Source organism: Natator depressus, chromosome 1 (assembly GCF_965152275.1).
Source record: "Natator depressus isolate rNatDep1 chromosome 1, rNatDep2.hap1, whole genome shotgun sequence".
Lineage (NCBI taxonomy): Eukaryota > Metazoa > Chordata > Testudines > Cheloniidae > Natator > Natator depressus.
In genome coordinates, this window is record NC_134234.1 from 104471000 (window position 1) to 104495906 (window position 24907).

General features: G+C 41.2%; 1 protein-coding gene across 1 annotated transcript in view; it reads right to left on the bottom strand.

Annotated features, from left to right (window-relative positions):
• NALF1 (NALCN channel auxiliary factor 1) overlaps nucleotides 1-24907 on the bottom strand; it is a 761784-nt gene that overhangs the window by 36729 nt on the left and 700148 nt on the right. The window lies entirely within an intron of this gene.

Below are 24907 nucleotides of genomic sequence, written 5' to 3' on the forward strand. Positions count from 1 at the left end.
AGGAGCGGTGGGCGCTGTCCGAGGTTCTCTGCTCGGTAACCCCGTCCGGTTCCCTCCGTCTGACCCTTTGATTGAGGGGAAGAGTGAGAGACCCCAGCCCCAGCCGTCGCCGCTGTGGATACCATCATCACTGTCACCTAGGAGGGGTCCTATAACACGTGGGTGTAATCCCCCCACCCCAAAACGCCCACCCCGCAGCCATACCCATCTTGCCGGGCACTCTCAGGAGAGGAATAATCGGTGACACTGGGCGCGGCACTAAGTAACTCGAGGGGGTGGAAGACCACGAGTGTCGAGAAAGCCCCCCCGCTCTCGGCCACCAGGTAACTCAGGAGGGTGGAAGACCACGAGTGTCGAGGAAGCCCGCCCGCTCTGGGCCCAGGCTAGCCTGAACACTTCTCCCTCCTGACGGCTGCTGTGTCATACCTTCTTTTTGCTTTTGTTTTGTTGCATAGTTTTGCTTTATCATTTTTGGTGATTCTTTGTAAGTGTTACACAAATAAAATTCTTTTCTGCTTTAAAAAAATAACTACTCTACTGTACTCAACTGGCTTGGGTCTATCACAATGGCTAACTGTCAAGTCTAGCAATGAGCCAGCTACAAGAGTTTCAAACATTTCTTAAGTCATTATTATTATTTATATTGCTCCAGTAGCTTGCCAAGCACCTTATAGACAGGAGCCTGTTTAAAAATTTTACAAGCTCAGAGCTGGAGTAAAAAAACAAAACAAAACTGAAAGCTTTCAATATTTATACTATGAAAGTGAGGCTAATATCTGACTGTCTCCTGACACAGAACCAAAGATAGAACATTTCAGCACTTAATTGGGTTTTGTTGAGGGAGGTTTCTCAATTAATTTGAATTATGGTCTCTCTATGGACAGTTTGCTTGTCAGGTGGGATATTCCATCCCCTTGTAAATCTTTTTAGCACTACATTAGCAAAACTAAACACGCGCGCGCGCACACACACACACATATATTTAGAAATCAATCTTTCCAAATGCTGGGAAGGAGTAATGAATGCCCAATTAATAGCATCATGCTATTGTTATAGAAGCATGGCAATATTAGCAAAAATTCATTTCCTTACATGATTTTGTCCTGAAGGACTAAGGTAATTGTGAGTATATTGAATAATTTGTTAGGTGCAGCTGACTGCCTCCAGCTATGTTTCCATACAAAATATAAAAGATTGTAATTAGGGAGCAAGAGAAGCTTGGCTTTTAATCATTTTGTAATATGGGATTTTGTACATACATTTTGTGAGTGGCAAATCTTGCCCCCACTTCACAGCTATGGAAGGCTTAATGGGCAGTAGAACTGGTGAGGTTCTGGAGTGGGTGGGGCTGATGTGCCCAGATTGAACAATGACGCACAGCTCCTGCATGCTGTGAAGCTCTGCTCCATAAAGTCTCTCTACACCTTTCCATGTGTAGTATGGGGTAAGTTTAGAGAAAGATGGATGTGGCTTGTGTACCTCCAATAAGTTGATCCACTAGGCATTGCCCAAATACGAGGCTTCATTAAGATTTTATATGAACAGAAAAGTCTTTGGCTGTGATCTAGCAAAAAACTTAAGCACAATGAATTCATTTGGGACTACTCTTTTCATATGCTTAAAGTTAAACATGTGTGTTAGCGATGGTTTGTGGACTAGGTGAGAGGTTTTAGATGTTTCTTCCATCTGCTGCACTAACTTCCAGGGGTTTCCTCATCCTTTAATACCAAGTGATTTTTCTAGCGTTAAACTTGACTCCAACTCTCCTGCACCAATTCCAAACCAGTATCCTAATGGAACCAAGGTCGGCTAGGAAGTCATTCATTTCCAATAAGGATATGTATACTGGTTCACGTAAAAAAACCAGAACCTCATCCAAGTGACCCAAACTTTCACCAAAAATTCAATCTGGACATTTGGACAACTTAAAAAAGTAATCTTCTTTATGTTCCTCTTTCCTCCTCCACTTTCTGGTTCTGCTTGAGAAAGGATGTGGAAGAATAGAAATATCATAAAAGCCTTTTGTAAAGTTGTCTGGAGTCAAGAAGTAAAAAACTGCATGAAATAACCTGTTCTCACAAGATTTTCAACCTATGGACCCGATCTAAATCCCACTGATTTGGAAGAGAATCAGAGCACACACTTATTTTGCAGACCCCAGATTGTTAGGTTCAGATTTCTTGGTCAAACTCAGACTTTTAGATTTATATGTTTACCAAACAGAAACTTCAAAGCTTTGAGGCTCACCCACTGTCAGCAACCAGGACTTTTTTTTTTTTAAGAGGTAATAAAATCTACCCATGCATAGATGCATAACCGACCTTTTGACTTAAAAATGGCTGGATACAGAACTCCAGTGTAATGCTGAATAATTAGACTCCTGATAATGCTACATTTAAACAATGAGCACATATTAAAATATGTATTTGTTTTCTCAGGGAAAGAACAATTGTATCTAGGAACAAACAAGATGATGTTTAAACTTAGTTTGCACAGTCTGAAAACAGGATACCAAGGAGTATATATATAACTCGTTTATATAACTGAAGTGAAAGAAACATCGCTGGTACATTATACTTGATCTCCTTGCCCTAAAACCCAGCCCCAGTGAAAACAAAGCCACCATGAGCAATTTCCTACACCACACTACAGTCATCCAATTACAGTACTACCTGCTATCTGCTGCAAGCAGTCTTCTAAAAAAGGATGTTCAAATCTTGGAGGGGGGGAGGAGGATTTAAGAATTGTAAGCACTAAAACCATCTGCAATCTGATGTCACTTACAAGTCTCTTACAATTTTATTAGCATTTTAAAACAAATCCTTCATTAGATTTCCATTAGAAACATGGGTCAATATTTTTTAAATGTGTGCCTATAGTTGCTTTTGCAAACCTGGGGTACGGAACTTAGCGAGAGAGCTTGGATGTTTGATTTAAGGCACATCAAAGGGCCCTGATTATTGAACAAATAGGGGTTGAACAAATAGGGATATTACCCAAATAGGGGTAAGGGCCCTGATTATTGAACAAATAGGGATATTACCCAAATAGGGGTAAGATATGTGGAAAGCTAGACTATTAACTATTAACTATTAACTGAAACGAGAAGAAAATAACAGATATGTACACGAGTTAGCAATTCTGTATTAAAGAAAAATAAATCAGCTAATGTAATGCCAGATGCTCTGTCTTGTACTACAAAACAGAGGGCCAGGTCCTCAGCTGCTGCAAATGGGCACCGAAGTCAGGTGTATGATGGTTGTTTATTTCTATTAGTTGTACAGGAATTATGTGCCAGAACTAAATCTATGCAAGTCTTGCAGGTCTTGTTTTGTGAAGGGATAAACTAAATTCTGCAATTTTGTTTATATAGTTTGGAAGTGAAGCAACCCTGGCCTGTTTGCTTGGAGATTTGAGTTCAATTAGTCAAACCTCCCAGGGGAATACTCTAGTAGAGAGACCCTCTTTAGCTAATCCCTTCCTGCAGAAAGGTTAAACCTCCCCAGCTCCCCCTTTCCTCAACAACGTCTGGGACATTTTTTGTAGTGTTCAGTAATCACCCTTACAATCGTGCTATGTAAGGCCCCAATTCCGTAAAGCAAGTGAATACATGCTTAATTTTAAGCACACACTTATAGATCCTGTTGACTTCAGAAGGACAGAAATGGGATTATTCTTGTGCTTAAAGTTAAGTGATGTGCTGAACTGTGGCCTATTGCCCCATAGGGTAAACCACAACCAGCTCACATGGTTTTAAACATGATCGTCTTTGTCTACACTAGGTGCTAAGTGATGTTTGAAAATGTGTTAATTAAAATGTGTTCATTGACACTTTTTTTTTTAATGCCACTCATTTTCCCAGCATAGACAAACCTTAAGCGTAGCTCTAGATGAGGAAAACAGGTCATGTTTTAAAATGTATTAGCTAAGGGGAGACTGTGGTTGCTAATTTATTTTAAAATATGATTTATCCTCTATATAATAATAGTTGCAAAATTCTATTTAAAAATGCACCCATGTTTCCTTAACCCTTTTTCATGAAGAAGTTTTCTTCCCCTTGGGCATCCAACCTGGGCTCTTCCTCCCACTCCCCCCCACCTCCCCATTTTCTCAATGGTATTAGTAACAGAAGAATAATCCCTGAAGCCGAAGTCACAAGCTAAGCACGGGAGTAAGAGTATGTCTACACTAAGGGGATACAGACGTGCAGCTATGGCGCTGTAGCTGTGCCGCTCTAGTGTAGACATTTCCCGCATTGATAGAAAGGGGGTTTCCATTGCTGTAGTAAAGCTACCTCTCAGGGGTGACTGCTGGGTCTATAGAAGAATCCTTCTGTTGGCCTAGCTGCATCTACAGTGGAGGATATGTTGATCTAACTATGGCACACAGGCCGTGAAATTTTTCACAGCCCTGAGTGATGTAGCTAAGGGCATGTCTACACTGCAGGGGAAAGTCGAGCTAAGCTATGCAATTTGAGTTACATTAGTAGCGTAACTCAAGTCGATGTAGCTTAGATCTACTTATAGCGTGGTTTACATTACTCTAAGTTGACGGGAGATGCTCTCCCATCGACTCCCCTTCCTCCTCTCATTCCGGTGGAGTACTGGAGTTGACGGGAGAGCGATCTGCAGTCAATTTAGCGGGTCTTCACTAGACTTGCTAAAGTGACCCCTGGTGGATCGATCACTGCAGCATCGATCCACCGGTAAGTGGAGACAAGCCCTAAGTCAACCCACGTTTTAGTGTACAGCAGGCCTAAGACAGGCACTAGTCCCCTTTACTTGCCTGCATGACTGAATAAGGGCTGTGATAGTCTAGTCTAACCCATAATAAATCTGATTCTGAGGATATGTCTAGACTGCAGCCCAAGCAAGGGGGGACGGTCTCAAAGCCTGGGCTTCAGGGAATGTCTACACTGCTATTTTTAGCCCTGTAGCACAAGCCCCCAAGCCTGAATCAGTTGACATGGGCTCTGAGACTCGCTGCTGTGGGTTGGTTTTTTTGTAGTACAAATGTATGCTAAAATTTCAGATGGACCATGAGCAGCAGGAGTGGGTACATCTCTTTAGAAATAAAGATTGTGTTTTCTGTGCAAATTCTTAGCAACAAAGAACAAGGAAACAGAACTGCAGAAAAACATATGAAATGAAATCAACATTGTTTAATATTAAAATGCTTTATCTGAGGTATTAGCAGCTCCTTTAAGAGTAGTTTTATTTAGTTAAAAGTAAAAGTTAAAAGTAGGACAGAGATTAATTTTGATCTCTAGTCTGTGCTATTTAGACTTCCGTGCTGTTAAAGTTTTGAGTAAGCTGCTACTTCTGTGTTTCCACTGTACTTTTGTGACCATCTTCGTTTGCTAAGGGAGCTCTGCTTCTTTTGGTTGCATTAAAATGCAGCCGTCTTTCTAAATGCTGTACAAGAAAATATGATAATCACAGATCATTTTTTGCCAATCTGTGACCTAGTTAATTATCTTTTTACAAAGTACTTCTTGTGTTGGCACATATTTTTGTGGGCTTTTTTTTTTTATGAGGATACCATCTTCATGAACATCAAAGCCAGCATGGAAAGAGAGCTTCAACTCAGCAATAGTCTGCCAACCTGCTCTGTGAAGAGCAGCATATTGTGCTCTGCGAGGGGAAAGAACAAACAGAGCAGAGAGCCAAGTTCCTTTTTTCTAAGATCAGCTGTTCTCTTTCAGTGTCAGAGTCTCACCCTTACTAATAACAATCTTTACAATGGCAAGCTGGTGTGTCTTCTTAAGAAACTCCTCTCTCTAGATATAAGCAAAGCAGGAAAATAATACATTAAGCCCCTGTGCTCCTTTGCCTTTAAAGTTCTAAATTCCTTCAAACTTGGTTAATCTTGGAAACAAGTCTGGAACATCTCTATTTTGGGTGATTACAGTTACGCTGACTGACATACAGAATCCCTTCGTCTAGGCTGCAAACTAACTGTGACATGATAATTCCTTATAATCAGCTCTCATGAATGCTAAAGAGCGGCTAAGAAATTCAGCAGCTCCCTCCTTCCTAATTTTTACCTCTTATTTATATTAAATCAATTCCCCACTAGTGCTGCTTCAGTTTCAAACCCTGTGTTTCTTTCTTTTTTTTTTAACTTTCCTATTTTGCTTTATTTTTTAACTTCCTCGTTATTATAATTTTTATTTTGCATTACAGTCACTCCTGGAGACAACAACTCCTACCCTGTCTACATTTCTGCTGCTGGACATGCACATAGCTGCCTAGATTCTGCCACTAGCGCGAAGCTCGGCATTTAACTCATGCCTGTTCCACTGTGTACAATTACTTAAATAATCTTTGGCCCAGAGAAAGATTGAATCACCTGGGAGTTGGGAGACCTGGATCCAACTCTTTGCTCCACATTCTGCAGGCTTAAATCTGGATCTCCCACATCCTGGGTGAGTGCTCTAACCACTGGACTATTGGGTAAAAAGAGGGGAAGCAGCACCTCCTCCATTTTTTTGAGACAGAACTGACCTGGTTTAGGCACCAAATTCCAAGGGAGGGTTCATTGCTATGAATCCCAAGTGGAGGGAGGTGTCTCTTTCTGGCCTAATTCCCTTTGAGGGGCAAACCCCTCTCATTGGAATTTCCTGTTGGCTTCCTCAGGTAACTCCCCAATCAGCTTTTGTAAATCCCACTGTTAAGCACTAATGCTCTCGTCCATGGTAGAGGGGGCTTGGGTGCCTAACCTCAGTGCTACGATTTCCACTTGTCAGCAGGGCGCCTAGATGCTGAAAGCTGCAATACTCATTTTAAGTGCCCCATGTGAATCTAGCTTTAATGTTCACTGCTATCAGTCTGATTACTTTTATGAACAATACAGTTCACTTTATAAGTAAATTAAAACTAAACCAATATACAGGATTTCTAATAAATCCTGGATGTTTTTTGGTATTTTTTTCTTGGATGTTGTAAATACGTAGTCAATGTAATACTAAATAGAAATTGTCTTCACATTTGCTTTTACAACAGTTATCCTGTAAACAATCAAACAATCGCATGAGCTTTAGCCACATAATGTCCATTATTAAAGTTATTTGGGGTACTGTATGGAATTGAGATGGGCATTGATGACTAAATTTCATGCATGTTTTTGTGGTGGGCAGTAGGATCTGTTCTTAGAAGATTTTTCTTCTGTAGACTACCGCAGCAAGGACAGTGTAGCTTGCTGGGTATCCTTGCTGGCCCCATTGCTAGGACTGGATTAAAGGAATCTATGCATGGCTCCATGTCTGCAGCCCCATCCCACACCATGAACTTGTCCGTACATGAAGTGTCGGTGGCAGGGGAGGATCCCTCCCCAGAGAGGCAGTCTATGCCTTAATCCACTCCTCATTAATTGCAACCTTGTGTGTGGAAAGCACAGGGCTAGAATAGAAGGGAGCTGGGGGTTGAGACTGAGGAGTTGATACTGTGTATATAGGGGGAGCACAGGGCTGGAGTAGCAGAATGGAGATAGGGCAGGAGAAAGTTCTGGATCAAGATGCGGCAGGCATCAGCATAGAAGTACTGGAATAGTTGGGGAAGGGTGGGGCTGGGGACTTGGCCAGAAGATGATGGACATGGTTCAGGTTACCGATATAGACTTGGGCTGACACCCAGAGCAGATCCTAAGTTGCTAGGAGTGCTTTCCCTCACATTAAATCAAAATCTCTAAAATTTATCTCTGGAACAATAGCTCAGGGGTAAGTTAAAGTCCCATGATGCACTTCAAAAAGAATAGTTGACCCCAGTGTTCTGACCAATATTTCCTCTGTCAATAACACAGTCTCTAATGCCATGACTATGTGTGATTTATTGCAGAGTGAATAATAACTAGGACTTTGCAAGTCCTGCAGGATTTGGTTTGTGACAGGGTCTGTGAACTGAATCCTAACATTTAGGTAACAGGGGATAGAGTGAAGCAGCCCCTCTAGGTTTGTTTACATGATCAGTTGGCAGTGCCTGACAGAAGGTCACCTGATTTGGGTTGAAACTTCCCAGAGAAAGGAGGGAGGATGAGGGGAGCTTGAGTGTAGAAATAAGGCAGAATATATAATAGGCTCTCTCTCTCTCCCTCAGATGCCAATTTCCATATTCTCCCTTTTACCTCATTTTCAGGGTCACTCATCTTAGTCCCAGTGTTACCTATATTCCACTCAGTTTTGTGTCCCCTCATTTCTTTTGTTGAAAACTACTTAGGTCAGAAATAAAGAAACAGGGAATTGGGTTTATAAGAAATGTTATTTAGATTAAAGAAGTGACCCCCCCCAATTTAGGTTTCCTGCATGAATACTTTTGCTGGCCTACATTTTGGATCTGTAGCTGAGTCCCCACTGCATTAGTATTTTAAGCTTCAGAGGCACTCAACCTTTCTCTCCCCCTCCATTGCCAGGACAGCTAAATAGAATTTAAAGCTCCAGTTACCTCAAGCTAGAGATTTTTGTGCGTGCACAGGAGTTTCTTTAAGGGTAACACTTGAGTTTTACATCAAGCTAACAATACTATGAAGACACACTTTTTGTCATACATTTTGGCTTTGGCAGGTTAAAAGATATGTCATGCTCTCTTGCAGCACCAGTGTCTACATGAAATCTCAGAGAAAATTGACTTTAATCAGTATATCTGTACCTATCCTTTGTAACTAAGTTTTCTACCTCTGTTACCAACACATTACCTTTCATTCATTTGTTTTCAATCACTTTTATTTTCATGTTTTGCCTATGGCATTTTGGCCTCTCTAAATAAACAAAACTACTGGACAACCCCTTGACTACAAGTGTTGCATCCTCATAACCGAGGACAGAAATTGACTCCCTATGTATAATACTCTTTGACTCCCCTTTGTTTAAAGGGCATTCACTCCTGACATGCCTCTTGAAGGACTGTTACCAAAAACCACTCATCAGAGTCAGATCTGCTAGTCTTCAGACTACGTGGGACAGCCTGAGAGGGGAACTGCATGCTTTCTGCTCCTAAGGAATACTCTCATTTTAAGTCGAAACAAAGCTGCACCACTGTGGCATAGCTCAGGATGTTCTTAATACTTCCAGGACGTGAGATAAGGATGAACATTGTAAGGATGACGCTTTGATACTGCAGCATCATTTAGGGAAACTTATGATATATTTATTAAATACAAATCCTATGAGACAGGTGAGAATCATAAAGTATCAGGATTGGATGGGACCTTGAGAGATCATCTAGTCCAACCCCGTGCTCAAAGCAGGACCAATCCCCAATTTTTGCCCCAGATCCATAAATGGCCCCCTACAAGGATTGAACTCACAATCCTGGGTTTAGCAGGCCAATGCTCAAACCACTGAGCTATCCCTCCCTTCTGTTTGGTGACACACAGGGCAATTAAAAGGAGGTTGATAACATTGTTTTAGCTATGAAACCTTGTCTTATTTCCACAGAACACAGAATGAAAGAACAGATAAGCATTAACTGCACTGAGATAAACATAAAGCATACAAATAAATAAAATGAAGAATGAGAAGATAAAGAAATAAGCATAAAGGAAACAGTCCACTCCTATAATAGTACAAACATGGTAATCTATCACATTCTGTCATCTAACAAGAACACTGTATGTATGAAAAGATACTGCAAACTGTCCAAGTAATCATCTTTATACTAAAAATTATTGATGAAATCATCCAAATATCTGTGCTTAGGAAATAAGGCATTTATTCTTTATATGGCTAAAACAGAGCTCTCCAACCAGATCTACAATAGGAAAAATAACACAAAAAGAGTTTGGTTTTACCAAAAATGTCAATATTCTGATTAGCAATAGCATCTATATAAACATACAGTTCCTTCTGTTGAGATATATATGGTGGATCTAAATTTAGATCCTTTTATACATAAATTACACAATAGGCAAAATTGCTCTGGATTATTCAAAACAAAAATAAAACCTGTCAAACTGGTCAGCACAATACCAGGACAATGCTATTGGCAAAAATTGCTGTCACCAGAAAAATATGGATCAACTATTTGCGCACTATAATCTCCTTTGAAATTGATCCAAGCCCTGTTAAAAGACAGGCCAAGGACTTATCAACAAGCTGTGCAAAGTAATTTCTTGTCAAAATGTTGCCATATAATTTCCCCCACCAGGAAACCCTCTCTGTATGCTGCAGAAATAATTCCACTGTCCATATTGATTCTGTGCAATGAAATGCCTGAGCTAGACCAAAGTGGTAGTTTTTTAAAATGAAAGATTAATTGATTTATTTGCAGAAAGAACGCCTAGTGTAATGTGCTCAGACTGTATCAGCCAATGACACACATCACAGCATACAGTATGCTGTCACATTCAAGTGTTGTATATAAATGTCAACCTTGCTATTTATTTTCAAATTAAAATATTAGCTCTATCATGCTGACAAAGTTCATAATAAAGAGAGTTGATTCATTTCCCCCCTTGAAGAACGGGCAAGGGCAAGCAAGAATTTCAATTGCACATGATGAATAGGTCTTTTCTTTCTACTGGGAGACTCATTCATTCATCTTAAACTTCCAATTCCCATTCACAGTGCAATGGGTATGGTCCATAAGCAAAGCAGTAGGAGATGGGAGCTAATTACATAATACAAATTGCCTAGGCCAATACAGAGTTTGTTCTTCTAAGAAAAGAAGAAGAAAAGCTAAGACAATGACTTTGGCATATTTTGAGACCTTCTGATTTATTGATTTTAATTTTCACTTGTTGCTCATCTCCATTATGTTTTTTTTTAAATATTACACTAATATTTACAAAATATTTAATGACTGGATAAAACTGCAGGAATTGGCAAGACTGGGACTGACATATGAGTCATTTCAAGCAGTGCTTTTGTTAGGGTCTGTTTGACCCACATAAACCTTCCCAGAAGTAGTTTCTGTCCAATTAACTGGGGGCGGGCGGGGAAGAGAGAAAGAGAGGTGTATCAATCTTATCAAGTTAGAGAGAGAAAGTAGCAGCAACAATCCAAAGAGGGTAGAGGAAGGAACTAACAGTAATGAGAGCTATTGTGCTGTTTTTTAAAATAGACCTCCCCCACTGACATTAATGGGGAGCTCTGTTCAAAAATTGAGGGCACAATATGTCTCATTACATATACTTTACATTTTTGTAACCTGTTCAATCCATGGATCTCAAAGCAGTTTACAGACTCTGCTTAAGCCTCACAACATCATTGTGAGGTAAGGAAAATATTTGGCAAATAAGTAAATAGTCAGAGAGGGCATAAAGTCAAAAACTACAAACGTAGATGTCTAAAATTAGGCATCAAAATGATACTTAGGCACCTAAATAAATGGCCTGATTTTTGAGAGGCTGTTTTTCCACAGCTCCTATTGACTTCAGTTGGAAATTGTGGTTGCTCAGCACTGCAAACCAAGCTATTACAATGTGTAAATATGGATTTATGTGCTTAACTTTTGGCCCCAAGTTAAAAAATATTAGCCTAAGGACTGAATACTCAAAAGGAGATAGGCACCTAAGTCCAGTGGTGCAGGCACAATTTTTATAGTGGGGGTGCTGAAGGCAGAAACCATGTATTTGGGTTGTTGATAACTACTTCAAACAAGGGGGTGAGCAGCACCCCCAGCACCTTTAGTTCCAGCACCTATGCCTAAGTCTCAGTTTTGGTGTCACTGTGAATCACAAAACTCTTGCCAAACCCTGTAGGTGTTTAAACTCACGTATCACCTAAGTTTTTGCAGCAAAATTTCCTGGCAAATTCACAAGCCTGGGGAAGGCAGGCGTTCCTCTGCAGCCTACTTCACACGTGGGGCCTGATCCTGTAGGTATGTTCAGAGCGTGCCTACTGGATCGGGCCCCTCAGGCATATTCACATAAAACAGCTGGAGGCGGGGAGAAAAAGACAACTTCCCTCATAACTTTTACCCAAGTGTGTAGGGTACACACCTGAGATGCGGGAGATCCCTATTCACAAACTCCTTCAAGAACCCCTTAGGAAGAGATGGGATTTGACTAGGGCTCTGCCACTGCTCAGCTGAGTACTTTAACCATTTGGCTAGGGGATACTCCCTCAGTCTTCCCTGTTGAAGCTATTGAACTATTGATAAATGGTTAAGTCATTGGAACAGGGAGACTGGATCATGGGTCTTCACCAGGCTACAGAGCTGTGCTCACTCTTTCACTCATTTGGATGAAAGAGAGAGCGAGAATGCACAAACAGGAGAATGACTCTATGGCCTGGTGGTTAGAGCACTGAGGTGGGAGACCCAGCATCCAGTCCTCCTGCTCCAGTGACTCTGATTATTTACCCAGAAAGCAGCAAACTCAACAGAGGAGTTTGAGGAAGTCCCACTTCAGAATAACCCATAACCCCCTGGTTAGGGCACTCCCCTGAGAGATGACAGAGTTCATTTAAATCCTTTCTCTCCTTCAGATGGAGGGGGGGGCCTGAACCAGGTGTCTCCCACATCCCAGGTGAAATTTAGCGACTGGGCTAAAAATTATGAGGGATGGCCTTTTACCTCAGCTTCTTGCTAACACTGTATATGCCTACCACCTAGAGAGAGTTTGCAGCTGAGAAGCAGAGGGAGGCATGTCGCTGCAGCCCACATGTAGGGCAGGGGGCAGGCCTTAGCACACTCCTCTCTCATTGGCATCTCTCATAGGCTAGTTTAGGTAGCTCCCTGTCTATTATGGGAATTTTTCGTGGCTTTTGTGAATCACAGTCTATGGTGCCTTTCTCTCCCCATTCATTGCATAGGGGCTTAGACGCCTAACTCCAGCTTTGTGAATTACACCTAACCCCTTTTGTGCATTCAGGCCTAAGTGACTTACCCGAGTTCACATAGAAAGACAATAAGGAATGGAACCTTAGACTTTGAGTCCCATTCCTTGCTTCAAGCTCTGAATCCCAACTACTTAGCCCCATGAAATGTGACAAGCCACAAGTTTTAATTCTCCCAGACTTGCACAACAGCTGCTCATAACAACTGTTGTCATAAATGAAGTTAATGAACACAAAGCAAACTTTTAAAGAACAGTCTCTTCTGCTTGTATTCTAATTAGTGAGAAGAGTACTGAGGTCAGAAGAATGTAATTAATTAAATGAGCACAAGGTGATTCAAAGCAAATTTATCTAAATTCACTGCAGTTTAGATCAATAACTTATATTGAATTAATGCTTATTTGCAATTTACTGTTGTGGCAAAATATGGTATGCTTTAAAAAAGGAATAAGACTTGCCAAGGCATAAATAGCATTGTATTGTTTCACTTTCAGGATCATACAGATTGCTGGCCTCAGACCATGTGTGGAATCTTACTGCAGATCAAGGACAAGCAGATGACCAATACCCTGTTGTTAGGCAGACACAGAGGGCCTGATTCTCATTTACTCTGTGGATCCTTTACACCTCTCAGGCAGTGTATATAAATGCTTATTATATATTATATTCAACCTCACTTCTAGGTCCTTTACACTGTCAGAGATGTGTAAAGGAGCCCTAGTGTAAATAAGATTCAGGCCTAGAGATTTTTACAAAGCTTAATCAATACTATTTTCATGTTCAGAGGGAACTTTGGATGTGTTTGGATAACCTGGGGGATTTGTTTATTTCAAAAGTTATTGCTTTTCATAGTCCTTATGTATTCTGCACCTACTCCCAACTCCATGAGTCCTTGCTAAGGAGAGGATTCTAGTCAATATTTACCAAGAACCCTGTATCTCCTACCGATATATTCTAAAAAGGTGGATCTGTGCCATTTCCATTGTTGGTTAGGAAAAGTTGTACTTTAAATGTTGATGCCTTTAGAGGACCTAATAATTTCTGTCCCTCTTTCCTTAGCTAATTCTATCTGTCACTCTCCCCCACTGGAATCCCCTGTCAATCACTTTCTTCCTTCTCCTTCCTCTCTCTTCATGTTCTCCTACCTTTCCTCACAGGCCCTCTGCCCACTCCTTCCCCATACAGTGTCTCCTTTTCTATTTTCTCTCATAGCAATTTTCTCTCTCCCTTTGAATCCCACCAGTGTCTCTCTTTCTTTCCCTCCCAGCATGTGCTTGCTCTCTTTAAAGATGTCCCCTCACATTGTTTTTTCTGAGGCTCTCTCCTGCCCCATTAGGTGGTAGTTCAGGTAGGGAATACCAGCAAAGCATGGACTTTCAGAGCCTTCTCTGTTACTGAGATGCCTCTACATCCAGAAAGCTTCATTTCCCCCTATAATGCAAATGGTTCAGTCCCTAAATGTTTCTCCTTTTGTCCCCTACCCCCTCTTTTCTCTGCAGCAGAATATGTTCCCTTTCTCTTTGAGAGAGGGCCTAGACTTTGGCTCTTGGGGTTAAAATGAGCCAATGGTAACGTAGGTGATTCAGTCTCCTTGCCCTCTGCAGGACGAAGAGATGAAGTGCTACAGCACAGCTTCAAATCAAAGAGCCTGCAATGTTCAGGGAGACAAAAGTATGCTGTATCCCATCCCACCCCAAATCAATTTGAGCTCTAGTTTCTATACTGATCTCAATGCAGTCACCCTCTGTTCACACTACTGTCTGATCTCTAGAGTTGATAAAAACACTCCAACAAATACACCCACACATTACCCGTTTTTTTTCTTTGGAGTTTTTTTGATGAAACTTTCCAATCAGCTCTAGTGGTCTCTGTTCAGGGTTGATTAAAGCACATCCAAGATACCTGCTGAGCCACTCAACTGGGGTTCCCTCCCTCATAGTCTTTTATCTCACTCCCCTGTGCTTACAGTTGAAACTGTATGCTTTCTAATAAAAAATAAAGATAAACACAAGTGGGTACACAGAAACGTCTCTATTGGAAAGAAGAGGAGAGTAGGGCACTTGGGAAAGGCACATGGAGGAGTGAGGAGCATGAACAGATATTGTTCTATATTTATACATTTCCCTTTCAGGGGAGGAAAGTGCCCTACGACCACAGGTTCTGTCAGGTGGATTTTTTTTCTGCACTTCAGTGTGCAAGCGCATCTGCCAATACCCCTTTTGTTAAATCCAGAGAGTTTAGGAACTTTGCCTTCCCTAAGGTGTCTAACATGTCATCAATTCTGGGCATAGGGTATGCATTAGGAACTGTGTCAGCATTAAGCTTTCTATAATCAACACAACTTTATGGTCTCAGCCTCTTTGGTAACCATAGCAACTGGAGAAGCCCAGGGATTCATACTCCAATTATTCCCATTTCCAGGATGTTTGCTATCTCTTTACAAATGTACTTCTGCATTTTGGCAGTATTCAAGTATGCTCTGCCGGGTGCAGGCTGTGGTCCTTCAGGGTTAATTGTATGGGCCATTCTATGAGTCAAGTCAGGCCTGGAAAATACCTGCTGGTGACTTTGCAGTACAGCCATAATCTATCTTTTCAGTCAGGGTTAACCCTTTATAAAAGTCAGTGCTCTCTAATGGGGTGTCACTACAACATTCAGTCATCAAATCAATCAGAGGGAATGTCTTAGAGTCCTCCTCTATCTATATGACATTCACAATGACTTCATGGTTGTGATACACTTTTAACCTGTTTAAATGCAGTTTGAAGCACGGTGCTGTGAGGCCTTTGTACATTGTAGGTAACACCGTTAACCCTTTCTACCATGTCAAAAGGTCCCTCCCCTGAGTTCTGCATTTTATACTTGTTTTTGCAGGGAGTAACGCCAGTATTAAAACCCCCACATGAAGTGATTGAGTACAGGTATTGTGAGCATACGTGATTTCTGAACTGCCGGGCTTTTTGTGAGGATTTTCTGCAGCAGCCCGGTCAAGACTTTAAATCCTTCCTGAACTTTGGCACAGTTCAGCCCACTCGTTCCCCCTCTGCTTCAATGCCACCTTTCCAGAAGTCTCTAATGAGATGCAGGGGGACTCTGAGCTTTCTCCCATACAGGAGATCAAACAGAGTGAGCCCCATAGACTCTTTGTGTACGTCCTAATAAGAAAACAACAGACGGGGTAACATATCCCAGTGACTTGCTCTCTTATTTACATACATTTTTCAGCATAGGTGTTAGGCTCCTGTTGAACCTCTCCACTAAACTATTTGTCTCTGGGTTATATGGGGCAGATTTCAATTGCTTTACCCCATACATCCTCCACAACTCATCAAATAGCTGGGATATGAAATTGGACCCCCCTGCTATGATAAGGTCTCAAACCTACCCTGATGAATACAGAGAAGAGTGCCTTAGCAACTGTTTCAGCTTCCACATTTGACAGAACTGCTTCTAGATACATGGTGGTGAAATCCACTACTATTACTAATATAAATCTTTTTTCCTGGCTGGGTCAGTCTGGATAAGGGCCCTATGATATCCTTGGCAACCCTGAAAAATGCTCTTGTGATTACTGGCAAAGGAGCCTTGTGGAAACCTACAGGTTTTTCCCTGTTTTGACATAAATCACGAGCCTTGCAGTATTCCTTTACCTCATTTTGAATATTGGGCCAAAGAATTCTTCAGTCTTTCATATGTCCAGCAAAAGGACAATTTGTGGGCTAGTAGCATTAACTCCATATGATGCTTTTCAGGCACAATCATTAGGGCTCCTAAGACTTCTATTTTTCCCCAGGCAGGGCTTTCCTGGACATTCTTCCTTTTTCTCTTTGTTCTTTTTGAAGCATTCTTTAGGATGGCCTTCCTTGTGCTCTCCAGGGAGGTGTCTGTATTTTGTTCTGCAGCAAATTCCATTTGGCTTTGGCTTGCCCTCAGAGCTGTCTCAGGTAAGGGTCAACTCCTTCCTCCCGTGGAGGTACCTTGCTTCTGTTTCTGATAAGAGTGCAGAGCGCACCTCTCCCCTCTCAGCCACCTCTTCTTCCTCAGAGCTTACCCCTGGGGAATTATGGACATATTCCCTCTTATTAGAGGTCACAATGTTAACAGCTTTGAGGAGTGATACAGTGTCATTTCCCACCAATACATCTGGTAAATTCTTAAGACCACTACAGAATACCCCTTAAACCTGCCCACTGTAATTCAATGTGAGCTAAAGGCACCATGGTTCTAAATTGCTCCAAGGCAAGGAGTTTTTACCTCCTCCCCTAGGAGCATGTCAACCTCCTTAATCACATCCCTCCGGGCTACAGATAACTGGACACTAGCGTCTCTCCATCCTGGCACACTACCATTTACCTCAGCTTCTTTAATAAACTCCGTTTACCTCCAGGAGGTTAGACCCCATAAAATGAATTAGTAGTCTCTCTGCCACTACTGAAGTCTCTGACTCAAGAGTAGCTACATTAGCACAGGTATTTTGGCCATGGTGTAGGACATTGTTTCTTCAAATGTTCAAGGAACCACACAAGAAGCACTTGCTTGAAATGTCCCCTTAAGCTGGGGTCTTATAATTAGGGTTACTAGAAAGGGACCTGTACTAGAGTGCTGTGCACTTAATCCCTTCCCCTTCATCCTTTCCTTGGAACAGATGGGAACCCATTTACACCAGGCTTTTGCCTTTCCCTTTGGGACCTGCACTCTATGCATGGTCTCACTTGTATGTATAAATCAGCTGCTTCAGCTGCCTCTTCCACAGTTCTTGGGGATTTCCCCCCCCCCCTCACCCCACACTTCGACCCTTGCCTCATTAGAGTAGACATCAAAGAACCGCTCCGAAGCAAATACATCTACCAACTTATAAGTTTCTGCCCCTTTACTCTTTATCAATTTTCTTAAATAATCCCCCATTTTATGAATGTATTCCCTGTAATTTATTAAGTTTATGAGGTTTCTAAACTTTGGGTTATTTGCCTCTGGAATAATTTGAAACCTTTTAAAGAGACCCCTTAAACAGATTTGCAACATAACATCATTAACATCCGTACCATTAAACATCTGTATAGCTTTACCAGACAATTTCAAGTGTAAGACAATCATTCTCTGGTTATCAGGGATTTTGTGTGCCCTCATATCGTTTCAAAGTGGTTAAATATACTTCAATGCAATTTGTGTTCCTGTAACTTGGGCAAAGGCTGTGCCAGCTATGTGATCCCTGGGGAGGGGTATCTATGAGCTAAGGGTTCTAGCCTTGCATTTCCAGCTTTAAGTTCATACTGCCTTTTCCATCTTCCTTTCTTGGGCTGCTGCTACCTGCTTTCACTTGTCTTCCTCCTGCTCTGCCAGCATCTCCCTTTCCTGGGCTCTCTCCTCTGCTTCTCGCTCTTTGGCTTTCCCTACTATTTCCAGTTTTCTGGTCCTCTGCTATTTCCAGCTTTTGGAGCTCTATTTTGGCCAGCTCTAACTGTCACACTGTCTCACTCGGAATTGGGCCAGGCTGGTTACACACACACCCACCCACCCCCTGGCCTTAAATTCTATGAGTGGAGATTTCATGCCTTCCATAATTTTGCCTGTGGTAATCAAGCCATGGCCTGTGCAGTTTTTCCAGCTGGGATCTGGTATGTTTAGCACCTGTCTCTGGCTTACTTATCCCGTCTTCTCTTTTATTCCCCTTAGCCAAAAAACAAAAAAGAAAATAAACCACACCTTTTTCTTTACCTGCTTCCGACCTTCTCACTTTTGAATCTCTCTGTATCTATTTTAATTGGTAAACAAGTGCCTGGAATTTGAACCTTAGTTAACTAGTAAATGGGGTATGAGATCCTGCTGACTGTGCCCCTGTGGTGCTTCGTGGGACTACGCAGGGTTGTGAGGCATCTCGCTACCTGCTCTTAGCATAAGGAAGCCTTGTCCATGCTTGTCATGGATTAGCTGCCCTACTTCACTGGCCATGGTCAAAACAAGCGCTCCACTCTAGGCCTGCACAGGCCCTGTATCTCTATAAAGAGAGCATGAGGGTCCAGCCCCTGTTCCAATGAACACTCTCACAATATTGACAGATCCACTGCTTCCAAAGGAGCAATACACCCCAGCTTACCAGTTATACCTTGTGTAACTGCTCTGCTTAACATAGTTACATTTATAGTGAAAACTAGTACAAGTTTATTTAACAGTATAGAGATTGAACTGATAGCAAGCAGAACAACTGGAAACAAATGGTTCTGTAGCAAATAAAAATCATAAACATGCATTCTGGAATCTAGTTTTACTTAGCCAGATACTTTCACACCTTAGAGCAGTGTCCACCCCATGTCCTTCCAGCATTTTACATCCCAGCTTGGCTAAGACCCCTCTGTTCATAAAACATGCTATTAATCTACCTCCTTGGTGAAGGATCCAGGGGGTACTTCAGCACCCCCAAGAATGCCACAACAATCCATTGTCTTTACCTGTAAGCAGAATTCCTTCTTGCTGTTTATTTCTTCCTGTGAAATCTTCAAGAGAGGAAATTTACAATCTCTTGATTAGCCTTTGGTTCAGTATGCAAACCAGCATGCATTGAGAGACATACCATGAGACCAGACAGTGAGATAAGCATCTGGTACCTCCTACTTGAGAGAAACTTACCCCAAAACTTACATCCCCTCCTGGTTACCTGCCTTAGGACACAATTTTCAGCATAGACACGTAATTCCTTAAATATTATCTATACATACATTTTACAATGATGATGACCACTAGCCAGTGGGCTCTTGGTACAGACTTCACATGCCTCCCTTTAGTGAATTATTATGCATATATCTGACCCAGGGAATCCTTGTAAAACTTTATGAAACCCTGTGCCCTCTGCCAGTTAGCACCACAAGGTTCCTGGGTCACAGGCAGCCATATGCCTAGTAAGTTCATTTTCATATGTCCTAAAAGGTGCAAAGATATGTTCCTAGGCTATGCTGAGCCTTCCTTGGCTTTAGAGCAGCAACACTTCAGGAACAGCACTGAGATTCTTTTTTAAAGAAAAAGAAATAAGAAAAAAATCATAATACCTGAGGAGAAGTTGCTTTGTTATTTATAACTTACAATGCTTTTCCAGTTCTAGGGATTTGAAATATGATCTGTTTCACTGTAGTGCACAGCAGTACACATGAGAACTCAGGCAGGAGAAACTAAAGAAAATATTGAGCGACTCTGCATCTTTATTTTTAAAAGCACTCTAACCGCTTAATAAGAATTGGAAGGTGCTACCAGGTTTCCTCTGATTTCCACCTCCTTTTTTAGATAGTACAGTGCTGTGGATATAGATTCATTTTATGGGTTAATTGTTTCACCTTCCTTTAAATGAAACTGCAAGCGCTTTGATAAATAGATTAAGATTATCTAATTTCACTGTTGCGCCTATAAGTATCTTTGTTTTCTCTGCTGAAATGTTCTGTCATAACTTCCTAGAGCAATAACCTCCATGAACCACAATAAATGTCCTTACTTCTTCCACAGCAAAAATATACCAGGGGGAATAGTTTCCCTTTTTCTCCAACAGATTAAGACTGTCAAAACGGTGTTAAATCACAGTATTGTCCTTTCTATTCTGATACTAATGGGTCCTGCCATTAAAGTTATAATACCAAATTAATCCCTAGTTTCTTTATTGGAGTTACAATATGCAAAGATGATCATGCCTGTTATAATAATGATAATGAATAATTTACTTATACAGCATGAGATATATATATAAAATATATGTTCCTTCATGCCATGCATAAGGCCCCAGCATCCCTAAAAATGTATTCAAACAAATACATCTGAAGTGAAATCTGGGCAGAAGAGTGGGAAAATTCAGCCCTATAATATAGTGGGTTCAAAATTTTTTTTAAAGTGTTGGATGTGAAAACTGAATGAGCATTTAGAATTGTCCAGTACTCATTGTGAATGATTTTTTTTTAAAAATACAGTTTGAATATCTAAGGCTACTGTAGAAACACTGTAGAAAAGGAGACTTAAGATGTGGATACAGGCCCAAAATTGAATAAAACATTTAAGCACGTGATTAATCTTAAATATTGACTTGAGTGGGACTAAAGCATGTGCTTAACTTTAAGTGCTTTGCTGAATCAGGGCCTAAACATATGCTTGTAAAGAGAAAGATGTTGGAATCTTCAGACTGACTGTATTAACATCCCCACTGTGTTTTGCAGATTGGCAACTCTATCTTTTGCCAGAAAAGAACGTCTAAACAGATCTTCCTTTAACTAGAAATCAACCCAAAAGAAAGTAATTGTGGACTTATAGTTTTCATTCTTAGCAACCATTTATAGCACAGGAGCCAATCTGGGGTAGCTTTCTATGGCATGACCAACATTAGCACTCTAATGTTCATACACAGAAATCTTACTCATGGAGCTGGCTGACACGTTAGTCAGTTACACTCTGAATTCAGGCTCCAGGCACAAAGTACATGTTCATGAGTACATATTAGTCCTTGGCTGTTGCTGCACCTACTAGAATAATGAAAGACCAGAGGATGATGAGCGAAAGCAAGGAGACAAACGCACCATTTGTTGGTATGAACTCTGCAGGAGTTCAGTTCAATGGCTGCAACAAATCCAAATAGCAGAACACTTGAAAGGTTAAAAGAAAGCACAAGATTCCCCCCCCCCCCATTTATACATAACGACTTTAACAAATCAAGTCCTTAAAAGAATGATACTACAGTGAGGAGAAGAAAACTGTTGATATAAATTCAGGGACATTTCAGAGATCACCACTTGCTTAGGTCATGGATCCAATCAAAGCCCAGTTATCACATCAAAGGATTTGCACAAGAGACTATCACATTACTGTTTTTTATACAATGCATAAGCAGACCCATGTGAGTTCATAAACTAAAAATAAATCCCCCGGCGCCATGAAGACAAAGACAACGGCAATGGAGTATATTGTTCTGGCTGTGAGTCTTCAGCTAATGTGATTTCCTGACATAGATATAGCATTGCCTCAACTGTGCTCATTGATTTTTGAGGTCTCTTAATTCAGTGAGATACAGTGGTTGTACTTTAAACATTTATTTCGTTCTGGAAGATTCTATTGGCTTGATAGAGATTCCCCATTAACAAAATGGGGGATAATGTTGGAGTCAGAAGCTGAGTAACTGGCTTTGAGTGCCTCAGTTGTGGTGCTGGTGGCAGAAGCACCCCATGAGCGTGAGGGGAGCCTCTGTGGGAGGCCAAAGGCAGGCACGACAATGCCTCCAGAGGTACACACAGCCCATGCATCCTCTGTGAGAATGGTATACAGAGGGGAACAGAGAGGGAGAAGGACAAGTGCTTTTTTGCATTGTGATGGTTATGCCAGCCAAACCAATTGCAAATTGAAACTTTTTTTTTTTTTAAAGTTTTGTAACAAGTAGAATTACTAACCCAATCAGCACTCTTTCAATGAGAAAAAGCTGTTGAATCATTCAGGGAAAATGAATGGAGTTCTAATGGCCTAAGATGATTTTAGGGGCTATAGTTTTGGGGACTTCCACCAACATTTTTAAGAATCACTACTGTGGGACATCAAAGTATGGACCAGATCCTCTGCTGAAGTTAAGGGAGCTACAATGAGTTACACCAGCTGAGGCTCCCACCCTATGAGTAGAAATTTTAGAAGTGAGGTTAGGAGCATAAGTCTCATTGAGATTCATTGTTTTAGAAGAGTGGTTCCCAAACTTGTTCTGCCGCTTGTGCGGGGAAAGCCCCTGGTGGGCTGTGCTGGTTTGTTTACCTTCTTCAGAGTTTCTCTCCCAAACCTGAAAGCCCAATAGAAATCTCATTCAAGTCAATGAGAGTTTTATATACAGGGAGCTTGTGGAATCGGATGTGAGTTTCCAATGGCTTTCATATTGACTGAGAGCTTTTTGAACCCCTCTTGGATTCTCAAGTCCTCCCAAGCAGGGTATTCTTCCATCTTTGCCTCCTCTCTTCCATGCCTTACAGGTCTTTCATGGAACAAAATGATCCAATTTTGAAAATTTGGCCCTACATCCCCTTCTTACTGAAGTGTGTTTTTTAACTATAGCCGAGCTGAACAAAACCTCCACTATAAAGTCTACTCCATCCTTTTTGCTAATAACTAGATCAACTATCATCTATCAAGGTCTCACAAACGAAGACTGTCAATGTGTCTCAGCCCTCTACTTAAAATAGACAATAATGCTCTTGTGAGACAGAAAGGTATTATGAAAATGAAGGTTCTCATGAAAAGGAGAAATGTGCCTCAAATCCAGTCTCCAAATGTTCTTGTTCTTCAGATTCTTGCTTCTTTACAGTAATCTGCTGATTTACTCAGAGCAAAAATTTGAAATGAACAGTTTGTCAAACTCTAAATACACAACATGCTACCTGCTTTGTAGCTGTAACACTCTGCTGGGAATACCCAGAGCTATGCACCACCGCTACCTCTCTGCCTCAGCAAAAGTGACTTTTGCTGGAGATTGGACTGTGCATCAGCTCCCTGCCACACCAGTCTGTCTTCCGCACCAGCGAACTCCTCAAGGCTCTCCGAACACAAACCTCACCTAGCAGGTAACAATGAGTGAACACCAGCCCTTGTGTTCCTCAGAGATATTTCTCTGCAATGCATAGCCTCTATCACTGTGCATTCACAGAAGACATTATGTTTCTTTCTCTGTTAAAGACACAATATATCAGTGTATTAATTTAACTGGGGTAAGTATACCTTTCTTCAAGCATAGCACTGAATTGGTTTATAGTAAAAGTTTATTAAAACAAGAGAGTCATAGGTTTAAGTGGTATGAAGTAGAAGGACTAAAAGTAAAAATATGCTTCTAAGACTAAAATAAAAAACTTAAAAACTGTTTGTTGTTCAAAGATGTTTACTCACCATAGTCCTTCTTCCAGCATGGCTGGCAAGATATTAGTCAGAATCACCAGACTCCAAAGAGCTGGTTTTCCTGGTCTTGTCAGGTGAGGGATAACTTAGGGGTTCACTCCCCCTCTCTGCAATAGTGTGTGGGGTATGAATACAGGGGTGCCTAGGGTCAGTGTTTTAAATGTTCTTTTCCTGTGTGCAAAGAGCCATTTAGATTTTTGATATACTAAACTGTGCCACACCATCTATGTCTAACAAATGCCATGCATGTGGCTATAACTGGTGGTCCCAGTCTGTGAAGGCTTTCTGACTTCAGCTCTGAAGCTTCATCTATGCCCTATGTTAAATATAGATATAGGATTTTCTAAGGCAGTGGTTCCCAAACTTATTCCGCCACTTGTGCGGGGAAAGCCTCTGGCGGGCTGGGCCAGTTTGTTTACTTGCCACGTCCGCACGTTTGGCTGATCGCAGCTCCCAGTGGCTGTGGTTCGCTGCTCCAGGCCTATGGGAGCTGTTGGAAGCGGCGCGGGCCGAGGGACGTATTGGCTGCCGCTTCCAGCGGCTCCCATGGGCCTGGAGCAGCGAACTGCGGCCACTGGGAGCCGTGATTGGCCAAACCTGAAGACGTGGCAGGTAAACAAACTGGCCTGCCAGATGCCTTCCCTGCACAAGCAGCGGAATAAGTTTGGGAACCACTGCTTTAGGATATGATCTAAAGTATAAAGGTTGCTATATGCTTTGTAAGTTTTAAACTAATTAAATCAGCAATAAGAGACAAGTCCTCAAATGAAAACAAATCAAGACTTGATGTGCTTTGAAACTTGTCAACTGTAACAAAAGCTCCGATCAGCATATAACATTATTGAAGAAAAACAGAGTAAATAATTTATGCTCTTAAAAAATAGACACTGATCTGATGCTACACCAAAACTAAGATGACACAAATTGGATTTAACCAGGAAATTTCAGTAAATTGGTATTGATCAAAATTGTAAGACTTAGACAAACCAATTACATTCATATTAAATGAAAAAAAAACAAACTGAGCCATGCAACAATTAGTGTACAGAGAAACAGCAAGAGTGAACTCCAACAGAGATTTCCCGCTTGAGCCTGCCAGGTGCAATCCTAATGTCCAAAATATCTGAATGGTTTTCAATGTAATAAGTTACAAACAAATGTAACATTGAAAGTTGCTCATGTAACATTCTTTTGGTGGTTTTAATAAATAAACCTGACTATTTTAGTACAAAGCACTGATTGTCGCAGGAA